Here is a 13,783-nt window from a genome sequence, read left to right on the forward strand (position 1 = left end):
GCTATCACATTGAGGTTGCCGGGATGTGAGTGGTGCGCAGTGACTCCAGTCACTGCTGACTCCAAAGGAGGAGATGACGGGCTGAGCTGTGACATGTGGAGGGAGCATACTCCGCCATGGCGATTTATGTAGGCAACGACCGTGGTGCTGTCTGTCCTGACTAGGATGTGCTTGCCCGAATTAACGGGAGAAACTTCCTCAGGGCAAGGAAAACAGCCAGCAGCTCTAGGCAGTTGATGTGCCTAGAGGGCCTCGGTTCCAACGGCCTCGCGGCTGCGTGCCTGTTGCACACGGTGCCCCAACCCAATTTGGAGGCGTCGGTTGTATCCAGAACGCATCGGGACACCTGCTGCAAGGGTACTCCTGCCCGTAGAAAGCAGAGGTCTGTCCAGGGCTTGAAGGTTTGGCGGCAGGCAGTGGTAACTTTCACGTTGTGCGTGCCTCGGTGCCATGCTCGTCTCGGGACTCGAGTCTGGAGCCAGTGCTGAAGTGGTCTCATATGCATCAACCCCAGCGCGTGCCGCGGAGGATGCCATATGCCCCAGGAGCTGTTCAAATAGTTTTAGAGGGACCACGCGCCTGGCTTGAAGGAAGCAAGGCATTTCAGCACTGACTGAGCACGCTCGTTGGAGAGACATGCTATCATTGAGACTGAGTCTAACTCCAAACCGAGAAAAGAGATGCTCTGGACCGGGGTGAGCTTGCTCTTTTCCCAGTTGACCTGAAGCCCCAAGCGGCTGAGGTGCCTGAGCACCTGGTCTCTGTGCGTGCATAGTAACTCTCGTGGAGGGGCCAGGATGAGCCAGTCGTCGAGGTAATTGAGTATGCGTATGCCGGCTTCTCGGAGCGGGGCAAGAGCTGCCTCTGCGACTTTCGTGAAGACACGAGGGACAGAGACAGGCGAAGGGGAGGACTTTGTACTGATACGCCTGGCCGTCGAACGCGAACCGTAGGAAGGGTTGATGTCGAGGGCGAATCGAGACGTGGAAGTACACGTCCTTCAGGTGCCCTCTAGATGCCGGACGGCAGATAGAATTTGTTTCTGGGTGAGCATTTTGAGCGGGAGTTTGGACAAGGTCCGATTGAAAACTTCGCAGGTCCAAGATTGGTCGTAAGCCGCCGCCTTTCTTAGGTACAACGAGTAAGGGCTGTAGAAACCCTTCTTTGTTTCAGTTGGAGGGACAGGCTCTATCGCGTCCTTGGCTAAAAGGGAGGCGATCTCTTCATGCAGGGACTGGGCATGTTCGTCATGCACTGCGGAAAAATGAACGCCCACGAAGGGGGGCGGAGGCCTGGCAAACTGAATTGCGTAACCGATGGTCCGGTGCAGCCAGCGTGACGGGCTGGGCAGTGAAAGCCACGCCTCTAAGGACGAGTATTTTGGACATATCCGGCGGGGCTTCACAGCGGTGCGGAACAGGTAACGCGGTTCGTGACTGAAGAGGAGGTCTGCTGGCATCCTCTGGACTCATCTGAACCGGCCGGCTGGGGAACAGTCGCGGGGCTGAGGGCGGGGACACCGCATCCGGGAAGCCGGGACTGTTGAGGCCTGAAAGCAGAGTGCTGTGAGAACGGCATTTGCGGGCCATGTGACCCAGAGACAAAGGAAATAGCTCTTTTATTGAGAATTTGGGTACCGCAGCCCCTGTTGGGGGGTGCGGCAAATAAAAAACACAAAATTCTCCTCTCGGCCCTCCACCGGGGGACGGAGTGTTCTTACCACCTCCGGAGCTAACGTCTTGGACTCTGGGTGCGTTGTCTCAGGAGCGCCTGGGAGCCTTCCGGGTCCTTGAGGGGGTCCGTGAGACAGGGGGTGTACGCTTCCCACGGTTTGCTCGACGCTGGGGCTGAGAGCTGGGCCCGGGTTGAGGCAGAGCAGAAGGTCTTCTGGCCACGGGAGGATGCCCTCGGCGAGCAGACGGGGAATGGGCCGTGGCGGCAGGCTTGCGGCAAGGCATGATGTGAGAAATGGCCTCCATCTGTTTCTTCACCATGGAGAACTGCTGGGCGAAGTCCTCGACGGTGTCGCCGAAGAGGCCAAACTGGGGGACAGGGGCGTTGAGGAAGCGAGTCTTGTCAGCTTCACGCATCTCGACCATGTTCAGCCATTGCTGACGTTCCTGGACCACCAGCGTGGCCATCGCCTGCCCGAGCGCCTGCGCTGTGACCTTTGTCGCTCTCAGGGCGAGGTCGGTCGCTGAGCGCAGTTCCTGCAGCGTGTCGGGGTCAGGGCCACCCCTGTGCATGTTTCGCAGTGCCTTGGCTTGGTGGACCTGCAGGAGAGCCATGGCATGCAGGGCGGAAGCGGCGCGTCCGGTGGCGCTGTAGGCCTCAGCGGTCAGCGAGGATGTTGCTCTACAGGTCTGGGAAGGGAGTACAGGGCGGCCTCACCAAGTGGTAGTGCTTCCGGGGCATAGATGGAGCGCAACTGCCCTATCCACCTGGGGAATCGCCGTGTACCCGTGGCGTGCTCCGCGGTTGAGGGTGGCGAGGGCGGATGAGCAGGTGGTGGTGTGACGAGTGGAGAAGGGTGCTCTCCACAAAGACGTCAGCTCATCATGCACCTCCGGGAAAAACAGGACCGGGGGGGGGGCGAGGCTGTGAGCGGCGCCCAGACCCCAGGAACCAGTCATCCAGCCGTGATGGCTGTGGGGAGGATGGAGGGTTCCAATCCAAGCCCACGCTGTTGGCTTCCCGGGAAAGCATGTCGGCCATCTGTGCATCGGCCTCAGCCTGGGCATGCAGGCCCGAAAGCAGCAGCCCAGGGGAGTCCTCAGCATCAGATACCACGCCCTCCGTTGCCGCGGCGAGCTCATCTGCTTCGATCGCAGGAGGGTAGGCGGACTGGCTGTAAGGCGAGTCGCCGCTGCCTCGAGCACAGACGGGAGTCAACGAGCGTGCTGGGGTGTGGGTGGTCCGAGGGGCGTACCCGGCGGAGCTGCACCCGCTGCCATCCCCAAATCGATTCCATCGCCAACCGCGATCGTCCTCAATCCCGTGGGAAGAAGAAACGGGGCGGCTGGAGTGGCTTGCTTACGGTTGTAAGCGAGCCGCGACCGCAACATTGTCATGGTCATGTTCTTGCAGTGAGAACATGAACCATCCACAAACGCAGCCTCGGTGTGATCACTACCCAGACACATGAGACAACGCCTGTGGCCGTCTGAAGCGGAGAGCACTCTACCGCATCCAGAAACAACACAGGGGTGGAAAGGCATCTTTATAAAGACGCGTCCTTAAAAGGACGTTCAACGCTGCTGTGTTTTGCTCTTTTAGAGGAAATTACTCTTTTAAATAAAATTACTCTTTTATGAAAAAACTTGTGAGAGTTCTTTTAATCTGCGCTGTCAAAGCCCAGGGCAGGAATGCACAGCCGTGCATACAGGATAAAGCCGCTGTTGTGTGCCGTAAGGTCCAACAGCATGCAGCAGAGGAATGACAGGAACTCGGTGTGTAACACGCAGCAATTGCAGACACGACCTTCAGCTCCGAAGAAATTTTCTGAATGAACTCCCGTTTTTGCGCCGCTTAAATACCCGTATATCCGGGGGCGGGATATGCAAATACTGGCTGCCAACTGGCCTTTTTTCATAGATCAGAGGTGGATATCGGCACTCAAGACACAACGTGGAGAGAGCGACAGAAGGGGAACATGTATTTGGAAGAGAGAGAAAAAGTTTGCAGTTTCTTTGATAGCAGAAAGTAGCAAAATTACCCTTTTATGTTTAGGTCTAAGCGTTTTCTTGGTGAATTTAAATTAGTTCAATAACTGGGGTCTCTGATATTCGTAAACGATGAGGTAATATTGAATTAAATAAAGTATATCATTCAATGTCTCTTCACAAATTTGGTCAGTTTTTAAAATATTTCTTTTTGCATAGTACCTTCAAACGTGTGCGAAAAACACTTTGGTGTAAAGTGGTGTCACTTCATAGCGAGTCATGTGAAAGACCCTTAACGCGTAAATATCAGGGTCATTCTTACTATTCTGTGCTATTTCAGCTTGGTAACTTTCTATCAAAAAAAGTTACAATTTCCATGATTTAATCATTTTATCTGAAGAAGAGCATGTTACACTACAAGAAAAATATATTGGTGCAGCTCAGGATATTATTCTTTAATAATTTTGACCAAATTATTTACAAATGCAAAGGCCAAATGTCCACCCAGTTACAGGACATTCTCATCTCAATTAATACGTGTTTTGACTGCACAGGTATTGTAATATTTACATTTTCTAAGATCTAAAATGTTCCTTACTTTACCATGCAAATTTATTTTAACAAAGTGCTCATAAACAAGCATTATCTTGAAAAAAGTTGTTGTGTTTTAAAGCACAGTGTAATTTCAACACATTTCTTTTAGAATAAAAATAAATTTCAATGGAATTTTGGCCCCATTTTAAATGATTTCATTTGTCCATTTCATTCCCTACAAGTAACCACATATATATGCATAACATTTGTTGAACTTATTTTATTAACATAAAAAACCCAGAGGTAACAGGGTGGACAGGGGAAACAGGGTGGACAGGAAATAATAGGGTGGACATCACACCACTGAACAACAATATATGTCATGAAAGAAAATCATCTCATTTACACTGCCACCCCTGAAGAAGAAAGACACGTGTCCACATCAACCATTCAAACTTAAAAAAATTTCAGTCTCACAGATAACAGTAACAGCAACAGTAAACTACTAAACGAACCAGCATCCCAGGTGTTTTTCTATGAAATTCCACACTGTCTTCTCTAGCTGGACGGACCTCTTATTTAAAGGTTGTGGCTCTTTCATCAGGCACAAAATCTGCTCATCCCTGTACCAGCTAATGTCTTTCACCCTTGTTGGTCCCATTCTAATACATGCATTTCACACTCACATCTTCTTCAACCTCCTGGATGATTCCTGGGTAGGGTTCACCATCGTAGTTGACAGTGCACCACTGCCCAATGTTTTCTTTCACGATGACCTCAGGCCGTGATGGTTCTTCGATTCAACGTGGGCTTTCTTCTCCCAGGCTCACCTCCTTCAGCCCATAGCATTCACAGTCGCGTACACCTTTGTCTGCCTGACAAAGACATCTTATATCCTGGTATTTAATTGTTCCTGTACTGCAACTGATGACTTGGTGAATTTTCATTGTTCCTTTGACAGGCACAAGCGGGGCCCATCCAACATTTCATGGACTTTCCTCTATCATCTTCTACCACAAAAAAAGTTTCACAGAGGTGCCAATGTTCCTCAACTGGTTGAACATGGCCTCTGTGTTGGGGATATCTCCTCCATGGCAGACAATTTTGTCAGCTGATATTTGTTTTCTTCCTTCCTCTCTATCCTTTCTCCACCTCTCATTCTCTTTATTGAGGTATATCTGCCTACTTTCAGGATCTGCATCATGGCGTGCCCTGTAGCGTCGCTGCTTTTCTGCAGCAGACAACGGCACCATTTCCTGACAAATACATGCATACCATTTAAGCTACTCTTTCTTGAAGGTATATAACAAATACATACATAATAAATTAATTATAAGTACCAATACATGCTGTAAACCCTTATTTATCTAGCTTTTATGTCCACTCTGTTACAACATGTCCACCCTGTTACTGTGCAAAACAGTAACAGGGTAGACAGTAAGAGGAGGGACATTTTATGCTAAAGTCAGCCATTGCTAGTCATGTGATGAACAACAAACAACAGAGTGTTTATTGTTTCAAGCCCTATTTTTGGGCATGTTCGGGGGCTATCTAGCACATCCCTTTTGAGGTACAGTCACCAAACTTTGTACACATATAGATCTCATCAAGCCGGATAACTTTCACGCTGACAGTCATAGGCTCTGCCCAAAAGGAAGTTGGCATTTTGGATTGTTTGAAAAATGCATCCTGAGGAATTTCAAATACTCCTCCCAGGGATTTAATGTTACAGGTACCAAATGTGGGCGACATCATGACAAGACATTGGCGATGCTAAATTGCAAAGGGATTTTTGATATATCAAACAGTGTTGCCATGGTGAAGCGACAAAACATTTTTTTAAAAATGGAATAAGAAAAAGTCTCATATCTTCTGCGTGCAGAAAATAAAAACATCAAAATTGAGCCAAATGTTTGACCTTGAGGGCTGATCACTTTGATGTGACTATTGTGGGTCACGGTCGTAGCACCACCAACTGGCGGAAGGAAGTGTGTCACTTTTAACAGATGCTGAAAAATCCCTATAATTTTAGCCTGAATTGCTTCAAAAATATATATATATTAATTTCAAGGCATTGCATATTTTAAATTCTTGAAGGGTTTCTTGATATCATAAATACTGTCGCAGTGGCGATTCATTAAATGTCATCATAAACATATTTATAATATTGTATATAAATAAACTATAGTAAAAATATCAACTGAAATGTAAAAATACAAGAAACCCCATGTCTAATCCACTGTTCCCAAATTTGGGAACAATTATTCCCATGGTTCCTATCTCAGATTCTAAAATCACAGATTTTCATCTTAAATTAAAATCAAATTAAAACTACCACGAGAAGTTGTCTGTCCGAGGCAAAGACAATTACCTCAGCATCAGTCTCCCTTGATGCGTTTGATTATGCACAGACGAGCGCCCAGTTTAAGTCGAAGCGGATGTGTTTTGTTCATATCTTAATCGTATTTGTTTTTGTAATATTGCGTTGTTCATATGTCGTGTTTGTGTTAGTGGCCTCCGTTGTCACTACTGGGAAAAAAAAACATTCATCTGCTTCGGTTTGTTGTTCATCTGTAGGCTACTCTTCATTACGGTGGCCCAGTAGTGCACAACACAACGAAATTCAAAAAGCAAACATAAGTTCACAACACAACGGAAACAAGCCACAACACAACGCAAAAAGCCGCAACACAACGGAAACAAGCCACAACACAACGAAATAGCCACAACACAACGAAATAGCCACAACACAACGGAATAGCCACAACACAACGGAAATGATCCCGACCACTAGGGGCAGCGTCGGCACTAAAAGCCGATATTTCCTTAGGAGTCGAATCGGGACCTTTCTTTTACTGTCTATGATCGGGACACGACAAGAGATTATCTGTGTAAGTGATGGGATATTAATCTGTGTAATTTATTTTTAAATTAACAAAATATTTTAACTGAATCGTTTCATGAAACAAGCAGAATATTGTTAAACTACTTTCGATTGAGACAATTTATCTCTGCTTTTGTTTCATTAACACCCTGATAGTTCGCTGAAATGTTATCATTTCAACCATTGTCTTCCTAGGCTGGCATGTTTTGTCCATTCTGTGGAAACGATCTGAGAACTATTACAGCCTTTTGCAGCTCGTGTGGCTCTAATGTCCAGTTTTTGTCTGAAGAGGTTGAACGTGGTATGTATGCGTTAAGTCTGCCTTAGAACCTTAAGTTTAAGTCTAAACCTTAAGTTACTGTTATTTGAGCACACTGTTTAAGTTTATTAACTAAATTCTGAGTCAGATGTTTCTAACAATTAAAGTTGTTACTTAATAATACCCTTTCTATTATATATTGTATCCTTTGTTGATGGTTAGAGTCATCAGTCCATGTTTGTGAGGATGATCTTCTTCGAAAGTACTTCAGAGATGGACACAGTTACAGTGTCATTGTGGATTTCTTGGCATCGAAGCACAACATTAAAATGAGCCTTCGTACCCTGAAAAAAAAATTGAACAGACTGTCCTTGTACAAACGAAAAAACTACTCGCCTTTGGACACTGTCCGGACAGCTATTGTTGGCGAGTTGAATGGTTCTGGACAGCATTACGGTTACCGCACAATGTGCCAGACCCTGCGTCAAAAACACAATCTTACAGTGAGAAGGCAAGATGTAATGCTTATGATTGCAGACCTTGATACATTAGGCATTGAACAACGCTCAAGAAGAAGATTTGTGAGAAGGGTTTACCATTCTTTGGGGCCAATTCATGTCTGGCACATTGATGGCTATGACAAATTAAAACCATACGGTTTGGCTATAAGTGGTTGCATTGATGGTTACTCACGCAAAGTGATGTGGTTAAACTGTGGAGCTAGCAATAACAACCCAGACATTATAGCTGCTTATTACCTACAGTGTGCCACACAATTTGGAGTCATACCAAAGCTTCTTCAGCACAGTCTGTGGCACTGAAAATGGAACTATGGCTGCAATCCACTGTTCTCTGAGATGAAGGTCCACACAGATGACCTTGCAGGGGCTTCAAGCCACATGTATGGCTCCTCAATCACAAACCAACGAATTGAAAGCTGGTGGTAATACTTCAGAAAACAAAGGTATAATAGTCTAAACAGTCATGATATTTAAGGGTTTTTCTTGCTGAATTTTAGTTTAATAATCAATTATACATTAGAAAATAACCTATTAAATTAATTCCCAGCTTCACGGACAAGGCTTGTCCTAGACTAAAATGCATGTTTGAGCTGTTTTAAATGAGAGCAACTTGCACTGCCAGGATCTTAAAAAATGTCAGTGCCATTGTTTTGTCACAAGATGCACACCAGTGATGTTTTTGTTCTGGTACGTGTTTATAAAAGCTACTTAAATGCCCTAAGTGAACTAAGGCCTAATCCTGGCTTATTCTAAGACCTGTCTGTGAAACCGGGCCTAAACGTCTAAAAGGGATGTTGATATTGTTGGTTTATTTACACAGGACTCAGTTCTGGATGGATCTTCTGAATGACTTGAAAGAGAGGCAACTCTTTAATGGCAGTCATGAGCACATATGCTTGGTGCGTTTTGTGTTTTTAAGTGTGCTACAGATGGACCTTAATGAATGCAAAGAAATTTGGAACACTCACACCATTAGGGCAGTTAAACAGTCTCGCTGTCCTTCTGGTAAACCAGATGCAATGTACGCTCTTCCACACAGGTCAGTATATGACTATATTAAATATTTAACTTATTTGCATTTTGTAATCAAATTGTTAAAATTATATTTAACATACAACTTCAAACTCACCATAATGTTGTTCTAAAGCCATATGTCTTACTTCCATATAACACAAATATTTGATATGATACACAATGTTAGTCTCACTCACTGTTTACTTTCATTGTGTTCTTCTGTAAAATTAAACTGAAAGGAGATTGTGGCTAACATTCTATTCCACAGAAAAAAGTCATTCAACTTTGGATTGATGAAGTTTAGTAGACAGTTTTATTTTGGGGAAAAGATAGAATTTATAATTAAATACAAATTAACCTTTATCACTGTACCTTTAGTTTTCACACCAAACTTTTTCCTCTTTCACTTAAAGGTTTAATGGGAGAGAATGCAGATTTCGTGTCTCAGAGGAAGACTTGAACCAGTTTTTCATTGAACCTACTCTTAGTACATGTCAAGATGAACAGCTTCAGGCAAACTTTGAAGAACTGCACGCTCAAAGCAATCTGACTACACCTCACACCTGGGAGACTGGTGTGGAGAACTATATAACTTTAAAAAACATGGCCCGCATTTAAAGGGATAGTTCACCCAAAAATGAAACTTCTGTCAGTAATTACTCACCCCCATGTTGTTCCAACCCCGTAAGACTTTCGTTCATCTGAGAGCTGGATCACTCCTCCATAGGCTTCTAAGTGATTGAAACTTGCCGGACCAGAAAAGTTATTAAAGAAATCGTTGAAATAGTCCAAGTGACTACAGTGGCTCAATCTTAAGTTTCAATCCCTTAGAAGCCTATGGAGGAGTGATCCAGCTCTCAAATGTAATCAAAAATATCTTAATTTGTGTTCCGAAGATGAACGAAAGTCTTACGGGGTTGGAACAACATGAGGGCGAGTAATTACTGACAGAAGTTTCATTTTTGGCTGAACTAACCCTTTAACATTTTACATTGTTCTACTCAGCGCAATCCAAAACCAGGTGAGTTTTGGATACCAAAGTCCATTGCATTTTTGAACTCTTCATAGCTTTTGGACATTGGCAATTTGATTGTATTGGCACATGTGCTGGCAATGGGAAATTTAGAAGTCCTCTCAAAAGTCAGTTGGGGCTGAGGCTCAATTGTTGAAGGAGGCAGTGAATCCAGTCCTGTAGCAAACATCAGGATGTCCTGGAGGGAGATTCCAGTTTCTTGTTCTGAAAAAAGCACAAAAAAAAGCAATGGAATATTATGAAATATGTACAAAACAACAATAAAATATGATGTTCAATCCTTTACCTCCAGTGTCAAGCAGATAGTCTCTCCAGTATCCTAGAATCCTTGTTTCTTCTTGTCGTCTGGTGCTACCAACTTCACTGAGCTGAGCCTTGAAGACAGCCTCCAGTGATTCAGGTGTTAGTTTCTCAACATTGTAGAACATGTAGGGTCTGAATACACTTGGATGTTGTTCCAGGGCATGGATGACATCCAGGGTGGAAAGACCGTCGCTAAATCTGGAAGCAAAACAAAGTAATGACAATAATGATGATATGAATAATGATAATATGCTCTCAAATTAGGAACCAACTTACCTTTGTACGGAGTATTGGTTTCTGTAAATTATGTACCACTGTATGAAATCCTTAACAATGTTTTCTTTGCCTTCTACACTTTGTGGGTAATCAAAACATCCAGCAGTCTGCAGCAAGCTGGCATACTTATCCATAAGCATGTGTAATTCATCCAAAGATGCTGCACTAGATATCTGGTAAATAGGACACATTCAAAAGGAGCAATTCAATTCTAATACATTTTTCTTAAAGCAAATACCAAAACAATATTATAACTATTAATCCTTAAACCATTATTACACTCACACAAAAAAAAATCTTAAACTGAGCTTAAATACAAATTTATTGCACCTCAAGTAAAGCTGCCTTCATGGTCTCATCTGTTATATCTTCAACTGTTCCATTAATGTCAGTCCTTCCAGTGAGGTGATTGTATAGCATATCTGAGAGGAAGCGAGGACCTGGACCACCGTGAACAATAGAAACGACTCGGTTACTAACGTAACCTCGGTTCCCTGAGAGGAGGGAACGAGTATTGCGTAAGTAGCTTACGCTATGGGAAAACCATGTTTCTCGAGAAATATTGAAGTCTTTATGTAAAACGCATTGCAGCTGCACAGCAGAGAGTAATGAGCGAGGCAGCTCGGTCATTGGCTGTGCTGCGGCAACTGCTCGAACCAATGGGCGTGCGCCTCGCGTTCGCGCGCTCAGAGCCCGCCGAAATTAGCATAGCCAGGCTATATAATGGGCAACCCGTCATACGAGTTCCTTTAGGTTCAATCGACTGAAGCGAACTGACCAAGCACAAGCATGGCAGCTTACGCAATACTCGTTCCCTCCTCTCAGGGAACCGAGGTTACGTTAGTAACCGAGTCGTTCCCTATCGAGAGGTCTCTCCTATTGCATAAGTAGCTTACGCTATGGGAACACCATGTAAAACGCCGTGCGTGCTGACTTCGCTCTATAAAGCCAGAGGCAGATGCCTGAGCCTTAAAGCAAAGTGATTATTCCACGAGCCGCCAACGGCGAGCTACATAATGGGATAGTATAGAGCCCTTCCAAGGTGGTCCATGGTGGGCGCTCATAGTACAAACACAAGCACATATCTTATGTACTGAGTTTTCTATGTGCTGATATGCATAAAAAATCCTTTAAGTCGGTCAGAGATGGACCTTATAAGGGAGGAGATAATGCTCAGCATATACATACTCCAGTCCATTCTACAGTCAGGCTGATAGAATGTTGGAATGCATTTTTTATGTACTGATATGCATAAAAAATCCTCTGAGTCGGTCAGAGACGGACCTTATAAGGGAGGAGATAATGCTCAGCATATACATACTCCAGTCCATTCTACAGTCAGGCTGATAGAATGTTGGAATGTATTTTTCAATGTACTGATATGCATAAAAACTCCTCTAAGTCAGTCAGAGACGGACCTTATAAGGGAGGAGATAATGCTCAGCATATACATAGAGGGAGGAACAGTTTCTATAGCGCCCTTCTCTATCAGTTCGAGCACCTCGGTGCGTAGAACATGTGACACATCTTTCCTCACTTTCGTCTCGACCACCGCTGAAAAGCGGGGTGGTCTGCGAGCGAATTGAAGTGAGTAACCGTGTTTTATTATGTTCAAAACCCATTTTGGCATGTCGGGGATTTTTTCCCAGGCTTTTGCTCGCACAGATATGGGCTGAATGTTGGCTGGGGGCGTGTCGCAGTGACGTATTGGCCCCACCGGCAAATTGCCTTGTGCTAACACTGAGTTTACAGCTCCCGGAGGCACAGGTGCGCGCTGAGCAGCCGTGTTGAGTGCCGAGTGCAGGGGTGCGTGTGAGCTTACAGGCACACACGCTATCTGCGTAATGCTCGCATCGTGAGCTGGAGAAATGTTTGAAACTGTATAGACAGTGTTTACAGGTGGTGGTGCATACATTGTAATAGGCACGCGCGCCACTTTCATAAAGCTTCCCGCTCTTAGCGGGGAGTTTCTTGGCTCGCGCGTCGCATCTGTGATGCTTGCGGCATGAGACAGAGAACTGTTTGAAACTGTATGTGCAGCGCTTATGGGTGGGGGTGCATCTACTGTAGTAGGCACGCGTGCCACTTTCATAAAGCCTCCGCTCATGGCGGAGTGTTTTTGGCCATGCATACAGTGTTTGTAACTATGGGAATGCACACTTTAGTGTGGACACGTGACCCCTTAGTAACACAGGCAGAAAATGTGCTAACACTGAGCTTACAGCTCTCAGAGGCGCTGGCGCGCTGAGCAGCTGTGTTGAGTGCCGAGTGCAGGGGTGCGTGTGAGATTACAGGCACGCGCTATCTCCGTAATGCTCGCAGCCGGAGAAATGTTTGAAACTGTATAGACAGTGTTTACAGGTGGGGGTGCATACATTGTAATAGGCACGCGCGCCACTTTCATAAAGCTTCCCGCTCTTAGCGGGGAGTTTCTTGGCTCGCGCGTCACATCTGTGATGCTCGCGACATGAGCCAGAGAATTGTTTGAAACTGTATGGGCAGCACTTATGGGTGGGGGTGCATATATTGTAGTAGGCACGCGCGCCACTTACATAAAGCCTCCCGCTCGCGGCGGGGTGTTTTTGGTCATGCATACAGTGTTTGTAACTGTGGGAGTGCGCACTTTAGTGTGGACACGTGACCCCTTAGTGACACAGGCAGAAAATGTGCTAACACTGAGCTTACAGCTCTCAGAGGCGCGGGCGCGCGCTGAGCAGCTTTGTTGAGTGCAGGGGTGCGTGTGAGATTACAGGCACGCGCGCTATCTCCGTAATGCTCGCAGCAAGAGCCGGAGAAATGTTTGAAACGACAGTGTTTACGGGTGGGGGTGCATACATTGTAATAGGCACGCGCGCCACTTCCATAAAGCTTCCCGCTCTTAGCGGGAGTTTTGCTCGTGGCGCATCTGTGATGCTCGCGCGTGAGCCAGAGATCTGTTTGGAACTGTATGGGCAGCGCTTATGGGTGGGGGTGCATCTACTGTGGTAGGCACGCTAGCGGCGGGGTTTTTGGCCATGCATACAGTGTTTGTGTGTAGGGGTGCGTGCAGGACAGCAGGCACGCGCGCTACATTTATAGTATTTCCCGCTTTTACTGGGGAAGTGTTTATAACTGTGGGAACAGTGCTTGTGTGTAGTGGTGCATACATGACAATAGGCACACGATCTACATTTATGGGGCGTCCAGCTCGAGCTGGGAAAGTATTCGGCACTATTTGGACAGTATTGATATGTGGGAGTGCGCACTTTAGTGTGGACACGTGACCCCTTAGTGACACAGGCAGAAAATGACTCTTGT

The sequence above is a fragment of the Xyrauchen texanus genome, chromosome 3 (genome assembly GCF_025860055.1).
Source record: "Xyrauchen texanus isolate HMW12.3.18 chromosome 3, RBS_HiC_50CHRs, whole genome shotgun sequence".
Taxonomy (NCBI): Eukaryota; Metazoa; Chordata; class Actinopteri; order Cypriniformes; family Catostomidae; genus Xyrauchen; species Xyrauchen texanus.